The sequence below is a fragment of the Triturus cristatus genome, chromosome 6, assembly GCF_964204655.1.
Source record: "Triturus cristatus chromosome 6, aTriCri1.1, whole genome shotgun sequence".
Classification (NCBI taxonomy): domain Eukaryota; kingdom Metazoa; phylum Chordata; class Amphibia; order Caudata; family Salamandridae; genus Triturus; species Triturus cristatus.
The window spans coordinates 802324141-802337745 of record NC_140589.1 but is presented as its reverse complement, the minus strand read 5'-3'; positions in this window follow the sequence as shown (position 1 = coordinate 802337745).

Sequence of the window (13605 nt, the reverse complement as noted above, 5' to 3'; positions counted from 1 at the left end):
GGTGTGCGTAACAGTGTGTCATGGCCATCTACACACAGACACATGATGGTTGCAGCAACTGCAGATGAATTTGAGGGAACGCCAACATCAAGCTAATGGGAACACACCCCACATACATGACATAGTCACATCGTGCAACGTGGGTAGTCACATGTCAGGTGTGGTAACCCCTGTAGCGGGCATCAGGGGACACTTGCGTGTGTTGTTGACTGTGCCATGCCAGTGACGCTTATCTCAAGTGTACGACATGCACAGATGTCAAAGGAGTGAAGGGCATGTCTGGCACATAGTGCACCATCACACATAACATCTGTACACATCTCATCATATATATATTGCCTTCACAACTCAGGAGTAATGTGCCACATCACAGCCTTTCACACCTGTGCCCCACACATGTAGTACTGCACAGAAAATGCCTTGATGTCCATCCATGGACAAGTATGTCAGCTCTATTCCTTTCTGTGTGCTGCCTGTCACCACTGTCACGTGTGAAAGGCACCGTACATACGCTCTGAGGGCGTGTGTACGTTCCCTATCAATATGGGAGTGCTGCCGTAGGCCTACCCATAGTGATAGTGAGCGTACACGCGTGTGTACGGTCCGTATCACTATGGGTACGCATACGCAAGCAAACCCATAGTGATAGTGAGCGTACACGCATGTGAATGGTCCGTATTACTATGGGTACGCATACGCGAGCAAACCCATAGTGATAGTGAGCGGACACGCGTGTGTATGGTCCGTATCACTATGGGTACGCATACGCGAGCAAACCCATAGTGATAGTGAGCGTACAAGTGTGTGTACGGTCCGTATCACTGTGGGTACGCATACGCGAGCAAAACCATAGTAATACGGACCGTACACAAGCGTGTACGCTCACTATCACTATGGGTTTGCTCGCGTATGCGTACCCATAGTGATACGGACCGTACACACGCGTGTACGCTCACTATCACTATGGGTTTGCTCGCGTATGCGTACCCATAGTGATACGGACCGTACACACGCCTGTACGGCCCGTTGCTATGGATTTGGGGTGCCCTAGGGCCCCAGAACTCACCGTACCTGTGTGTGAATATCCAAATTACATAGGGGACACATGAGGGACAAGTATAAAACCAGAGATGCATGCTGGTTGCCATGGAGACCGAGTTTAAAGTTTGAATTTTTTTAATCAGGTGGCCTGCAAAAGTCGGTTTGAAAGAATCTACTTTGTTGCAAAGTTGTTGTTGAAATGACATCATGCTGAATTGTAAAAAAAGCTAACCCCCTCATTGGGGTAGGTTTAAAGGGATTGGAGGAAACATAGGATGCAAATGTGACTGACCAATCACTCTGTACTCCTGTGCATTAAACAGGTCAGCAAGGCAGATATAAGGCAGCCAGGTCCCATGAAAGAGCACTTGCCTGCACATCTTTTGATTCCACAATACTGCTGCTGCTCGTGATTCCCTGGCACCATGTCAAGGTCTGTGGAGAGGGCCCAGTCTTTCACCCTGGAGGAGAATGTGGCATTGCTGGATGTCATCCTCCCACAGTACCCCATGCTGTATGGCCGACCAGGGTTTCAGGTGAGTGCTGAGTCCACTAGCACAGACTGTGCCCCTTTTTTGTGACTGTGACTTCTGGCATTGTGTCCAGGTGTGACACACATGCATTGCACTGTAGAGTGGGTCCCAGGGGGGGAATGCCTAATGTCTCCCAGCCAGAGCATTCTGTGGTGCATGTCTGCTGTCCTCACTTGCATTGTGTTTACTGTGCCAATCACTGCATGGTGCATGCCACATTCTGCCTGTCTTATCCTCCTGGGAATGTTGTTTCTACAGTCCTCATGTGATTCTGTGGTCACCCCAGTGTGACAGGTGACTGTACCCACAGATGTGTATTTGTTTAGTGTACCTGTGCTGAGAGTGTCCACATGATGTGTTCATACCCTGGACATCAGTGTGTGTGTAAGTCCCCTGTCATGTGGGTGGGTGCATATGTGGAGTGTAGCACCCCAGCTGCATGAGGGATGGATATACCCTGCCCATCTGATGTGAGCAGGGAGCAGTGCTGTGTGTCTGACGTGCAGAGCCAGCCCCACACCTGTGAGCCCCCCCAGTTCAATGGCACGTAGTGCATTTGCCCTTACACAGAGAAAAATGTCCCTATGACAAAGGTGCAATGCTTTGGCTGCATACTATGCCTTGTAGAAACCAGCAAAATTGTTCTAATGTGTGTCTCTGTGACATGTGGCAGGTGTATTGATGTAGTCTCACTTTTTCATCCTCACAGGTAGGCGCCTCTGCCAAGGAGCAGATCTGGAGGGACGCCGTCAGTGCCGTGAGGAGGACGGATGGTCGCAAGCGGCGCCTGGCCCAGGTGAGAAAACGCTGGCAGGATATCCGGTGCTGGACACGGAGGATCGCACAGGTCCTGCTGGGGGACTCACCTGTGGGCCCTAAGAACCATGGGCATCGCCGTCTGACCCACATCCACAAACGTGTGCTGGCGGTGGTCTTTCCTGACATGGACAGGCGCTTACGGGAGAAGCAGCAGCAGGAAGGGGGTAGGTACATGTGTGTTTGTTGTGTGTCACCAGCATTTGTAAGTGCGCAGTTGCATGGATACACTGCCAGGGTTTAAATGTGCAGTGCAGATCCTGTCACCCACAGTATAGCGGTGCTGTCCTTCCTCCCTTCCCCTCCTTGCCATGTGTTCCCTGGTCTGTGTGTAGTCACCCTTTCACAAGGTCATCTAGGCTGGCAGTTTATCCACGTGACCAATGCTTGCAGCATCATGTGTGGGGGTGGTGTGTAACAGGTTTTGGAACCTTGCCTGTGCCCTCTCCAGTTCAGTACTTGTGGGGTCCATGTCAATTGGCACTGATGCTGAGTCCAGACATAGGAGTATGTCTCTAAAGTGTAATGCCTTACAGCAAGCATGTCCTATGTTGTGGCCTGTGACATGATGTGCATAAGAGTGCAGGGATGGTGGCCTGTGTTGCAGTCATTACCATTCAGGACCATGGAGTAGTGTGGCCACTACTGTCCCCTGGGGCATATTTTCCTAGGTATCATGTGTGTCATCACAATATGTGGACACTCTCAGTGTCTACAGCATAGGATGTGCTCTGTGCCATTGTCCCCTGGCACCATGTATATTTACGTAACGTGTTCTACAAGTGTCCACTGTACAGCCTGACCTAATTTTCCTCGTTCATACTCACGGTGGCCAGTGCCTGTGTGTCTTGTTACAATTATCTGATGATGGCCATTTGTAAATGATATCTTTGTACAGGCGCACATGGGGTATTTTGTGTCCAATCTGGATTTCTTGCAGCCCATGTGTATTTCTCCCAGACTAAGAGATGCAAGTGCTTCCTGTGTCTCAACAAATTGTCTCATGTAGGGGGTGGTTGGTGCGGGCAAGGCCTACATGTCAAAACCTGAAATCTCCTTGCTAGGTCTGGCCAGTGTGTGATGTTTGTCTGGACATACACTCAAGGTGCAGTGACCCATTCATGTTGGGCATGTTTTTAAGTATTACCTTTGCAGCATGTGCCTCAAGTTCATGGAGATGGTCCCTGCTCATCCCTATTTACGGCAACGCTGTGTGGTGCAGATGCAGTGCTGGATTGTCCCCAGAGCCTGGCTCCTCTGTCCAAATCCATATCATGTCATTTGCAATTGTGTCATGCTCTCCATAGTTTCTCAGTTGCATGGTGGGTAAACCAACTGTGTGTTGCAGGGCCTACATATGTACCTTGTATTGTAGATGTTACTTTTCTTTCTTTTCAGGCTATGCACTGTAACCTATGTAGATTTGACTCATGTGACATATGTATACAGGTGTCTGATTAATTCCTGTTTCTTCACCTTGCCCACAGCATCGTCGGGGGACACGGATGGAGACACCGGCACGGACCGTGCGGAGGGACCGAGCACCAGTGCCAGCAGTGACATCTTGGCTGGCACATCGAGTGGAACTGAGGCCGAGGGGAGTGAGCCGGAGGACCTGTCAATCAATCAAGACATTTATATCGCGCACTACTCACCCGGAGGGTCTCAAGGCGCTAGGGGAGGGGGGGGGGTCCGCTACTGCTCGAACAGCCAGGTCTTGAGCTGCTTCCTGAAGGCGAGGTGATCTTGGGTCAGGCGGAGGTGGGACGGGAGCGAGTTCCAGGTCTTGGTGGCAAGGTAGGAGAAAGATCTTCCCCCTGTAGTGGCTCTGCGGATGCGGGGGACGGCGGTGAGGGCGTGGCTGGTCGATCGGAGCTGGCGTGTGGGAGTGTAGAAGTTGATGCGGCTGTTGAGGTATCTCGGGCCTTGGTTGTGTAGGGCCTTGTGTGCGTGGGTGAGGAGACGGAAGGTGATTCTCTTGACCGGGAGCCAGTGCAGATTTCTCAGATGCCCGGAGATGTGGCTGTGTCGGGGGATGTCGAGGATGAGTCTGGCTGAGGCGTTCTGGATCCGCTGGAGTCTCTTTTGGAGCTTGGCGGTGGTTCCGGCGTAGAGGGTGTTGCCGTAGTCTAGTCGGCTGGTGACGAGGGCTTGGGTGACCGTCTTCCTGGTCTCGGTGGGGATCCACCGGAAGATCTTTCGTAGCATGCGCAGGATATTGAAGCATGACGAGGAGACGGCGTTGACTTGTCTGGTCATGGAGAGGGAGGAGTCCAGGATGAAGCCCAGGTCGCGTGCGTGGTCTGTTGGTTTGGGTGCGGTGCCCAGGGCTGGGGGCCACCAGGAGTCATCCCAGGCGGAGGGTGAGGAGCCCAGGATAAGAACTTCCGTCTTGTCTGAGTTCAGTTTCAGGCGGCTGGTCATCATCCACTCGGCTACGTCTTTCATCCCTTCGTGTAGGTTGGTTCTGGCGGTGGTGGGGTCGTTGGTGAGGGAGAGGATCAGCTGTGTGTCGTCGGCGTAGGAGATGATGTTGAGGTTGTGTTGGCGTGCGATGGCCGCAAGGGGGCTCATGTAGACGTTGAAGAGGGTGGGGCTGAGCGAGGAGCCCTGAGGAACGCCGCAGATGACTTCGGTGGCCTCTTACCTGAACGGGGGTAGGCGGACCCTCTGCGTCCTTCCGGCGAGGAAGGAGATGATCCACTCCAACGCCTTCTCCTGGATTCCGACGTTGCTGGGGCGCTGCACTAGGGTGTGGTGGCAGACAGTGTCGAATGCTGCGGAGAGGTCTAGGAGGATGAGGGCCGCTGTTTCTCCGTTGTCGAGCAGGGTTCGGATGTCATCGGTGCCAGCGATGAGGGCGGTCTCGGTGCTGTGGTTGGCCCTGAATCCCGACTGAGATGGGTCGAGGGATCCATTCGTCTCGAGGAAGGCGGCCAGTTGCTTGTTGACGGTCTTCTCGATGACCTTGTCTGGAAACGGGAGGAGCGAGATGGGACGGTAGTTTTTGAGTTCGGTGGGGTCCGCTGTTGGTTTCTTGAGTAGAGCGCTGAGTTCGGCGTGCTTCCAGCTCTCAGGGAAGGTGGCGGTGTCGAAGGAGGAGTTGATGATGTCTCGCAGGTGGGGTGCGATGACAGCGTCAGCCTTGTTGAAGACGTGGTGAGGGCAGGGGTCGGTGGGAGATCCGGAGTGGATGGAGTTCATCGTGCGGATGGTGTCTTTGGTGTTGATCGGGGTCCAGGCACGGATGGTGGTGGTGGGGGGCATTGGTGCGGTCGTGGGGAACGTTGGTTGTGTGCTGAAGCTGTTGTGTATGTCAGCGATCTTGTTGTGGAAGTAGGAGTCGAGGGAGTTGCAGAGGTCTTGCGATGGTGTGACGTCGTTGTTTCCGGAGTTGGGGTTGGAGAGCTCTTTCACGATGTTGAAGAGTTCCTTGCTGTTGTGTGCGTTGTTGTCCAGCCTCTCCCTGAATGCTGTTTTCTTGGTGGCGTGGATCAGTTGATGGTGCTTTCGGGTGGCGAGCTTGAGGGTGGTCATGTTGTCTGGTGTTGGGTCTCTTCTCCAGGCTCTCTCGAGGGCTCGGCAGTTCTTCTTGGAGCTCATGAGTTCGTCGGTGAACCATGGGGCCTTCTTGCTGCCGGGTCTGCTGGGCAGGGTCCTCAGTGGGGCAAGGTCGTCTGCGCAGATGCTGATCCACTTTGTGAGGTTGTCGGCGGCCTGGCTGTGGTTCGCTGAGCTGGCAGGAGGGTGCTGGCTCAGGGATGCGGCGAGTTGGTCAGCCGTGATCTTGTTCCAGCTTCTTCGTGTAGCTTGTCGCTGGTGGTGGTGGATCGTGGTCCTTCTGAAGCTGAAGTGGACGCAGCTGTGGTCCGTCCAGTGGATCCCGGTGGCGTGGCTGAAGGCGATGTCTTTGCTGGATGAGAAGACGGCGTCGAGTGTGTGTCCGGCGGAGTGGGTGGGGGTGTTCACCAGCTGCTTGAGCCCGAGGTTGGCGAGGTTGTCGAGCAGGGTGGTGGTGTTGCGGTCGTTGTTGTTCTCCAAGTGAAAGTTGAGGTCCCCGAGGAGGATGCAGTGAGCGGAGGGGAGGGCGTGAGGGCTGATGAAGTTGGCGATGTCTTCGCTGAATTGTGTGCGTGGTCCCGGGGGTCTGTAGATGAGGGTGCCTCTGAGGGTGGTCTTAGGGTCGGTGTGGATCTGGAAGTGCAGGTGTTCAGCGGTTGTCAGAGTGTCGTCGGTGTTGGTCGTGATGCGGATGGTGTTCCTGTGGATGATGGCGATGCCTCCTCCAGTCTGGTTGACGCGGTCCCTCCTGATGATCTTGTAACCCTCCGGGATGGCGATGGCGATGTCGGGCGCTGAGGAGGTGTTCATCCAAGTTTCCGTGAGGAAGGCGACGTCTGGGGATGCGGTGTCGAGGAGGTTCCAGAGTTGGATGGCGTGTCTGTGGACGGAGCGGGTGTTGAGTAGGATGCACTTCAGGTGGTTGCTGCTGGTGTCCGGCTTGGTGGGTGCGGGTGCAGTGCAGGTCCGGATGCAGGTGGACTTGCAGGAGTGGCAGCTGAAGGTTCCGTGGGTGCATCTCGGGGTGGCTCGGTAGCAACCAGGGGTTCGTCCTGCGTTGAGTGCGTTGAGGGTGGCGGCGTCGTAAGTCCGGCGGTCCGGTCGGGCTCTGCGGGCCCCAGGGGTCCTGGCACTGGGCGCGGTCCAGGCGCGGACGGGCGCAGACGGGCTTACCTTTGGCGCACCTTCGGCGCACAATCGGCGCGCCCGCTGCGCGTCACCACTGCGCGTGCGCACGGTCGCCATTTAAGGCGAAGTGGGAGGGAGGGAGGAGCTGGGAGGCGGGAGCGGGGAGGGTACAGAAAAGAAAAGGGGCGTGGCCGCGAGCACGGCGGCGGGAAGCGGGGAGCGGGGCGGGGGGGTACAGGGGCACAGGGAACACAACAATACGAAAATTCACAGGCTCAGGGAGCGAAAAACAATCAGAGAACACAGGGGGCACAAAAATAAAACGAAGTAAAATACAGTCGACACAGGGGAGAGAACAGCGTCACACGGCAGCAACAGGAGCAGAGTGTGATCCCGCTAGGGCAGCGGGGGACGGGGTCGAGGCGGCAGGCTCAGCGAGGCTGAGTCAAGCAGCGGGAGGAGGGGCACACACAGCAGCTGGTGGCCGTGCGGTGCGGGGGTGTCCTGGGAGCAGGTCACACTCACCTGCGCCGCACGGTCGCCATTTAAGGTGAAGTGGGAGGGAGGGAGGAGCTGGGAGGCGGGAGCGGGGAGGGTACAGAAAAGAAAAGGGGCGTGGCCGCGAGCACAGCGGCGGGAAGCGGGGAGCGGGGGGGGGTACAGGGGCACAGGGAACACAACAATACGAAAATTCAAAGGCTCAGGGAGCGAAAAACAATCAGAGAACACTGGGGGCACAAAAATAAAACGAAGTAAAATACAGTCGACACGGGGAGAGAACAGCGTCACACGGCAGCAACAGGAGCAGAGTGTGATCCAGCCAGTGCCACCACAGAATATGAAGCTGACGGGTCCGAGGCTGAGCTCTCCGAGGGGGCGGAGGCTGCTCCAACAGCTGACAGCAGCACAACATCTCTCCCCGCCCCCTCCATTGCCATCACCGGCCTCCCACTTTCTCGTGTCCTTTCCCGGCGTGCTAGGTCACCACGTGTCTCCTTCCTGCCAGGCACCGCACCCCCTGCCCCTGTCTCCACTGCCGCCAATGCCGAGTCTGTGGACATCCTGCGGCAGTTGCAGGTTGGTCAGGCTGCGATGCTTAATGTCCTCCATGGCCACAGCCGAGTGCTCAACAACATGGAGGCATACTTGGAGGGCATTTCAGCATCGCAGGCTGACCAATGCAACTTGCTGAGGTCCATTGACTCGACACTGACTGCAGCAGTGGGTCTCCTGCAGCACTTCATCCCACCCCCTACCCCTGCCCCATCCACACTTCCCACTCCCATGCCTGTCCCACGTACACCCAGACGTCAACATGCACACACCCCACCAGACACAGGCACCACACCAGCAGGGAAGGACAAGCGCACACCTCCTGGCACGCACCCACTGGGTCGGGGGGCAAACGTAAGACACGCAGCCAGAGTGGGAGTCCGCATTCTGCAAAATCCACTCCCTCCAAATCCACTCCCCTCAGCTCCTCTGGCCACAAATCCAGCAAAGACTCCTTCATGGGCACTCTGTCCCTGAGCCCAAAAGTGTCACCACCCCGCAAGCGGTCAAAGGAGTCCCCGGTCAGGGTAGTTGAGTGCCCCCCCCTGTCCACACCCTCCCCCAGTAGCGCTGCGACCCATCCCTCCGACCCCCCCCCCTCCTTGGGGCCTGTGGTTCCTTCGGGTGCAGGGAAGACTCTGGAGGACCTTGCAACCGTGTGCAGCGCCATCCTCACCACCACCTTTGACGCTGCCCCACCCCCTGTGGTGGAGTCCTCCGTCCCTGCACCCACCACACCTACCCTTGCCCCTCCTGTCCCTGCGGTGCCTGGTCCTTCCCCCCCACATGATGCCACCCCCTGTGCAAGACAAAGGAGTCTGACTGTGCAGGCAAGCTAGGGGACACGCGTCCCAATGTGTCCCCCACTTGGATTAGAACTTTGGATTGCCCTATCGGCATTGTACATTTTGAACTTTCAAAGGACAAACATATTTTTTGATGCTGAATACAGCAATTTCTTTTTCCTTAGTACACTACTGTTTTTCTGGTATTGCTGTTGGTGGACCTGCTCCATGATTTTGGGTGGTGATAATGTGTTGGGTGTGTGGGAAATGTAGTCTTGTGCTGGTCATAGGGTGGACCCTGGTATCTGTGTGCCATCATAAGCTGTTGGCTAAATGACTTTGTTCATGTAAGCAGTTACTGCATGGTGACATTGTCCCAAGGTGTGTTCCTACCTCTGTGTAACCTGACATCTTCCCTGCAGGGTTTTTCCAATATGTAGTGCTGAGCTGTGTCTACATTAGCTGGGTGTGTGACGGACTCCTTCAACTTTGCACATGCATGCTGAGCGATGTCTCCACCTGCATCATTCGTGGCATCCTCGGTGGTCACTGTACTTGTGTATGTAGACTGTTGACATGACTTCATGTGGACATGTTCTCTTTTAGGCACTATGCATGTGTGTACTCCCAGCCTCACACACATGTGGTACATGTACTGCAGGGTCTTTGTGCACCTGACTGACATTTGTGGCCATTGGATCTGTGGGTACTCCACCCTTTTCGTTCCATGGGCACTGCTGGGAGGACTCTGCACCCACCCCTCCTATGTCTGGGCACTGCTGGGAGGACTCTGCACCCACCCCTCCTGTGTCTGGGCACTGCTGGGAATGATAGGCACCCACCCCTCCTGTGTCTGGGCACTGCTGGGAGGACTCTGCACCCACCCCTCCTATGTCTGGGCACTGCTGGGGGAACTCTGCACCCACCCCTCCTATGTCTGGGCACTGCTGGGAGGACTCTGCACCCACCACTCCTATGTCTGGGCACTGCTGGGGGAACTCTGCACTCACCCCTCCTGTGTCTGGGCACTGCTGGGAGGACTCTGCACCCACCCCTCCTGTGTCTGGGCACTGCTGGGAGGACTCTGCACCCACCCACCCCTCCTGTGTCTGGGCACTGCTGGGAGGACTCTGCACCCACCCCTCCTGTGTCTGGGCACTGCTGGGAGGACTCTGCACCCACCCCTCCTATGTCTGGACATGTACGCTCGGAACATACGCGGGTGGTGGTACGGTCCGTACATACACTGTAGGGGTGGGATGTACGCTCCATGCATACGCGGGTGGGGGTACAGTTCGTACATACACTGGTGTACATACACGGGTGGGGGTACGGTCCGTACATACACTGTTGGGGTGGGGGTACGCTCCATACATACGCGGGTGAGGGTACGGTCCGTACATACACTGTTGGGGTGGGGGTACGCTCCATACATACGCGGGAGAGGGTACGGTCCATACATATACTGTTGGGGTGGGGGTACGCTCCATGCATACGCAGGTGGGGGTACGGTTCGTACATACACTGTTGGGGTGGGGGTACGCTCCATACATACGCGGGTGAGGGTACGGTCTGTACATACACTGTTGGGGTGGGGGTATGCTCCATACATACGCAGGTGAGGGTACGGTCCGTACATACACTGTTGGGGTGGGGGTACGCTCCATACATACGCGGGTGGGGGTACGGTCCGTACATACACTGTTGGGGTGGGGGTATGCTCCATACATACGCAGGTGAGGGTACGGTCCGTACATACACTGTTGGGGTGGGGGTACGCTCCATGCATACGCGGGTGGGGGTACGGTCCGTACATACACTGTTGGGGTGGGGGTACGCTCCATACATACGTGGGTGAGGGTACGGTCCGTACATACACTGTTGGGGTGGGGGTATGCTCCATGCATACACGGGTGGAGTACAGTCCGTACATACACTGTAGGGGTGAGGGTACGCTCCTTACATACGCAGGTGGGGGTACGGTTCGTACATACACTGTTGAGGTGGGGGTACGCTCCATGCATACGCTGGTGGGGGTACGGTCCGTACGTACCTGTGCCCACGCTGTGGAATGCTTGTGCGGCCCGTACCCAGGCCTTTGGCACATGGGTACGGGCCGTACTGCCATTGTTGGGGTGCCGTAGGGGTACGCACCGTACCCAGGCCTTCAGTGCGTGGGTATGAGTCGTACCACGTGTACCCCTACATCACCCCACCAATGGTGGTACAGCCCGTACCCAGGCCTTTGGCACGTGGGTACGGGCCGTACCGCCATTGTTGGGGTAACGTAGGTGTGGGCATGGTACGACTCGTACCCACGCTCTTAAGGCGTGGGTACGGTACGTACCTGTATTGTTGTGTTGCCGGTTCACGTCGTCACCCACTTCCATTGTGGCGGACGCTGGCGTTGCTGGACACACCCCCACCCCCTCGAAGTGACCAGGGCCTGGACGTCAGGTATGTCCAGGGCATGTGTGCTGTGTGACTTGGGTGGGGGTTTTGTGTCCTGCCCCTGCCCCCCCCCCTTTACCCCTGGGTGTTGTTCTGACCTTCTGCGACGTCGGGGTCGGTACCTGTAGAGAAGGTCGACTGCTATGAGGGCCGGGATGACACGTAGGTTCGGGTCCATGTCTGTCCGTCACGTACAGGTGCTCCTTGTGCGCGTCGTCCTGATTTCCCGGCAGTTATTGGCTGCCGGAAAATATTCTCTGTGCGAGATGACGTCGGTACGAATCGTACTTCCTGGTTCGTGAAACACAGGCTGCATGCGTCCCGACATCACGTCGGCTCTTTTCCGGCTGTCATTTGTATGTTTATTTTCCTCGGTCGGTGTTTTGTACGATTCGTATGGAGATAGTGTTTCAGTACGAATCGTACTTGCTATTTTGTAATGTTTTTTGACCGGGTACGCGTCGGACGGAGAAAATGCTCCGTCCGACGGTTCGTACCCGGTTTCTCCAGGATCGGAAGCGGCACCCTAGTCTACTGTTGCACTCCCTGGAGTTGGAATAGTAATTTTTACCCTTGCGTTATCCAACAGTTTCCCTACTGTTGCACTTTATGGAGTGGGAATTGTAATTTTTACCCCTATGCCATCCAACATTTTCTCTACGGTTGCACTCTCTGGAGTGGGAATACTAATTTTTACCCCTACGCCATCCAACATTTTCCGTACGGTTGCACTCTCTGGAGTGGGAATACTAATTTTTACCCCTACGCTATCCAACACTTTCCCTACTGTTGCACTCTCTGGAGTTGGAATAGTAATTTTTACCTCTACGCTATCCAACATTTTCCCTACTGTTGCACTCTCTGGAGTGGGAACAGTAATTTTTACCCTTACGCTATCCAACATTTTCCTTTCTGTTGTTTTTTTTGGAGCTGGAGTAGTAGTTTTATTGTCTCTGCTATTTAATATTTTTTTTATTATTTTAGCTAATGTAGTATATAATTAATTTTAACAATATTTAAATTAAATGTAATATTTTTTATTTGTTATACATAATTATTAAATTTTATTTATGTTATTGTTTTATGTGTGTAATGTTTTTGTAATTTTTAACATTTTTAAATAATTTATAATTTATTAAAATAATTATTAAAACATTATTATGTAAGTATATATATTATATATTATATGTCTATGTTTAATTAATTTTTTATTAAAATATATTTATTAATTATTAATTTTTAACATTGTGAAATATATTTAATTATGTTTATTTTATTTATAAGTATTATGTTTATTTTACATATTTTGTATAACCCAAAAAAACCGATATTTTTAAAAACGATATTTTTGACATCGATATTTTACTTTCGATATTTTTGTACTTACCATGTTGTAGATAGGATGTCGATATTCTTGACATCGATATTTGTGTTGCGATGTTTTTGTAGGTTGATTTTCTGACCTTCGAAATTTTGTCAGAGATTCATCGGCACCAACTTCAGCAAGCTTCTGTTTCTTTGGTGGAAGGGGGCTTGGGAGCAGGGTGGGTTTCAAAAGTGCCTCCTAGGTACTTCTCTGAATGAGGCACTGCCCTATTTAAGGCCCCACCCCCTCCTCACACTGTGAGATTGTTCTGCAAGTTGGCAAGTATGCATCCACTGTGCTACGGCTTATAATGGTTTTTCAATATGTACCGACTATGCCTCAATTTATATGGTAAAACCTAAGGATATTTTTTAAAAATTTCCCAAAATAATAAGTTTAGGAATAGTGGTAATTTGTACAACACTGATTTGGAGTTTACCCATAATATCATGATATTCCGAGGGCATTTTGCAAAGTGCCTTCTTTCTTGCATACTGTCTTACATTTAGGGGCATATTTATGAGAGTAATGTGTCATGTTTGCATCACGCAAAGTGGTGTATGTGTGACACAAGCCTCTAAGACAGATTTATGAACCCACATAAAGCCACAAAGCATGGCTTTGAATAGCTTCATAAATCTGGAGTAAGACACCGCAGCGCCAATTGCTGCGTTGCCTTGCTCTGTGCAATGGAGGCATTCCATGGTTTTTGATGCAATCCCAGATTTATCAAACCTGGTTAACCTGAGAATGCACCAAAAAGATACACCTCCCCGAGTGAAATATCTTTATTTCTTCTTGTTTGTTCCTCTTACCATGTGCGCTGCCAAGAGTCTAGTGGTCCAGTCGCCCAGGCTCTGATACCTTGAGT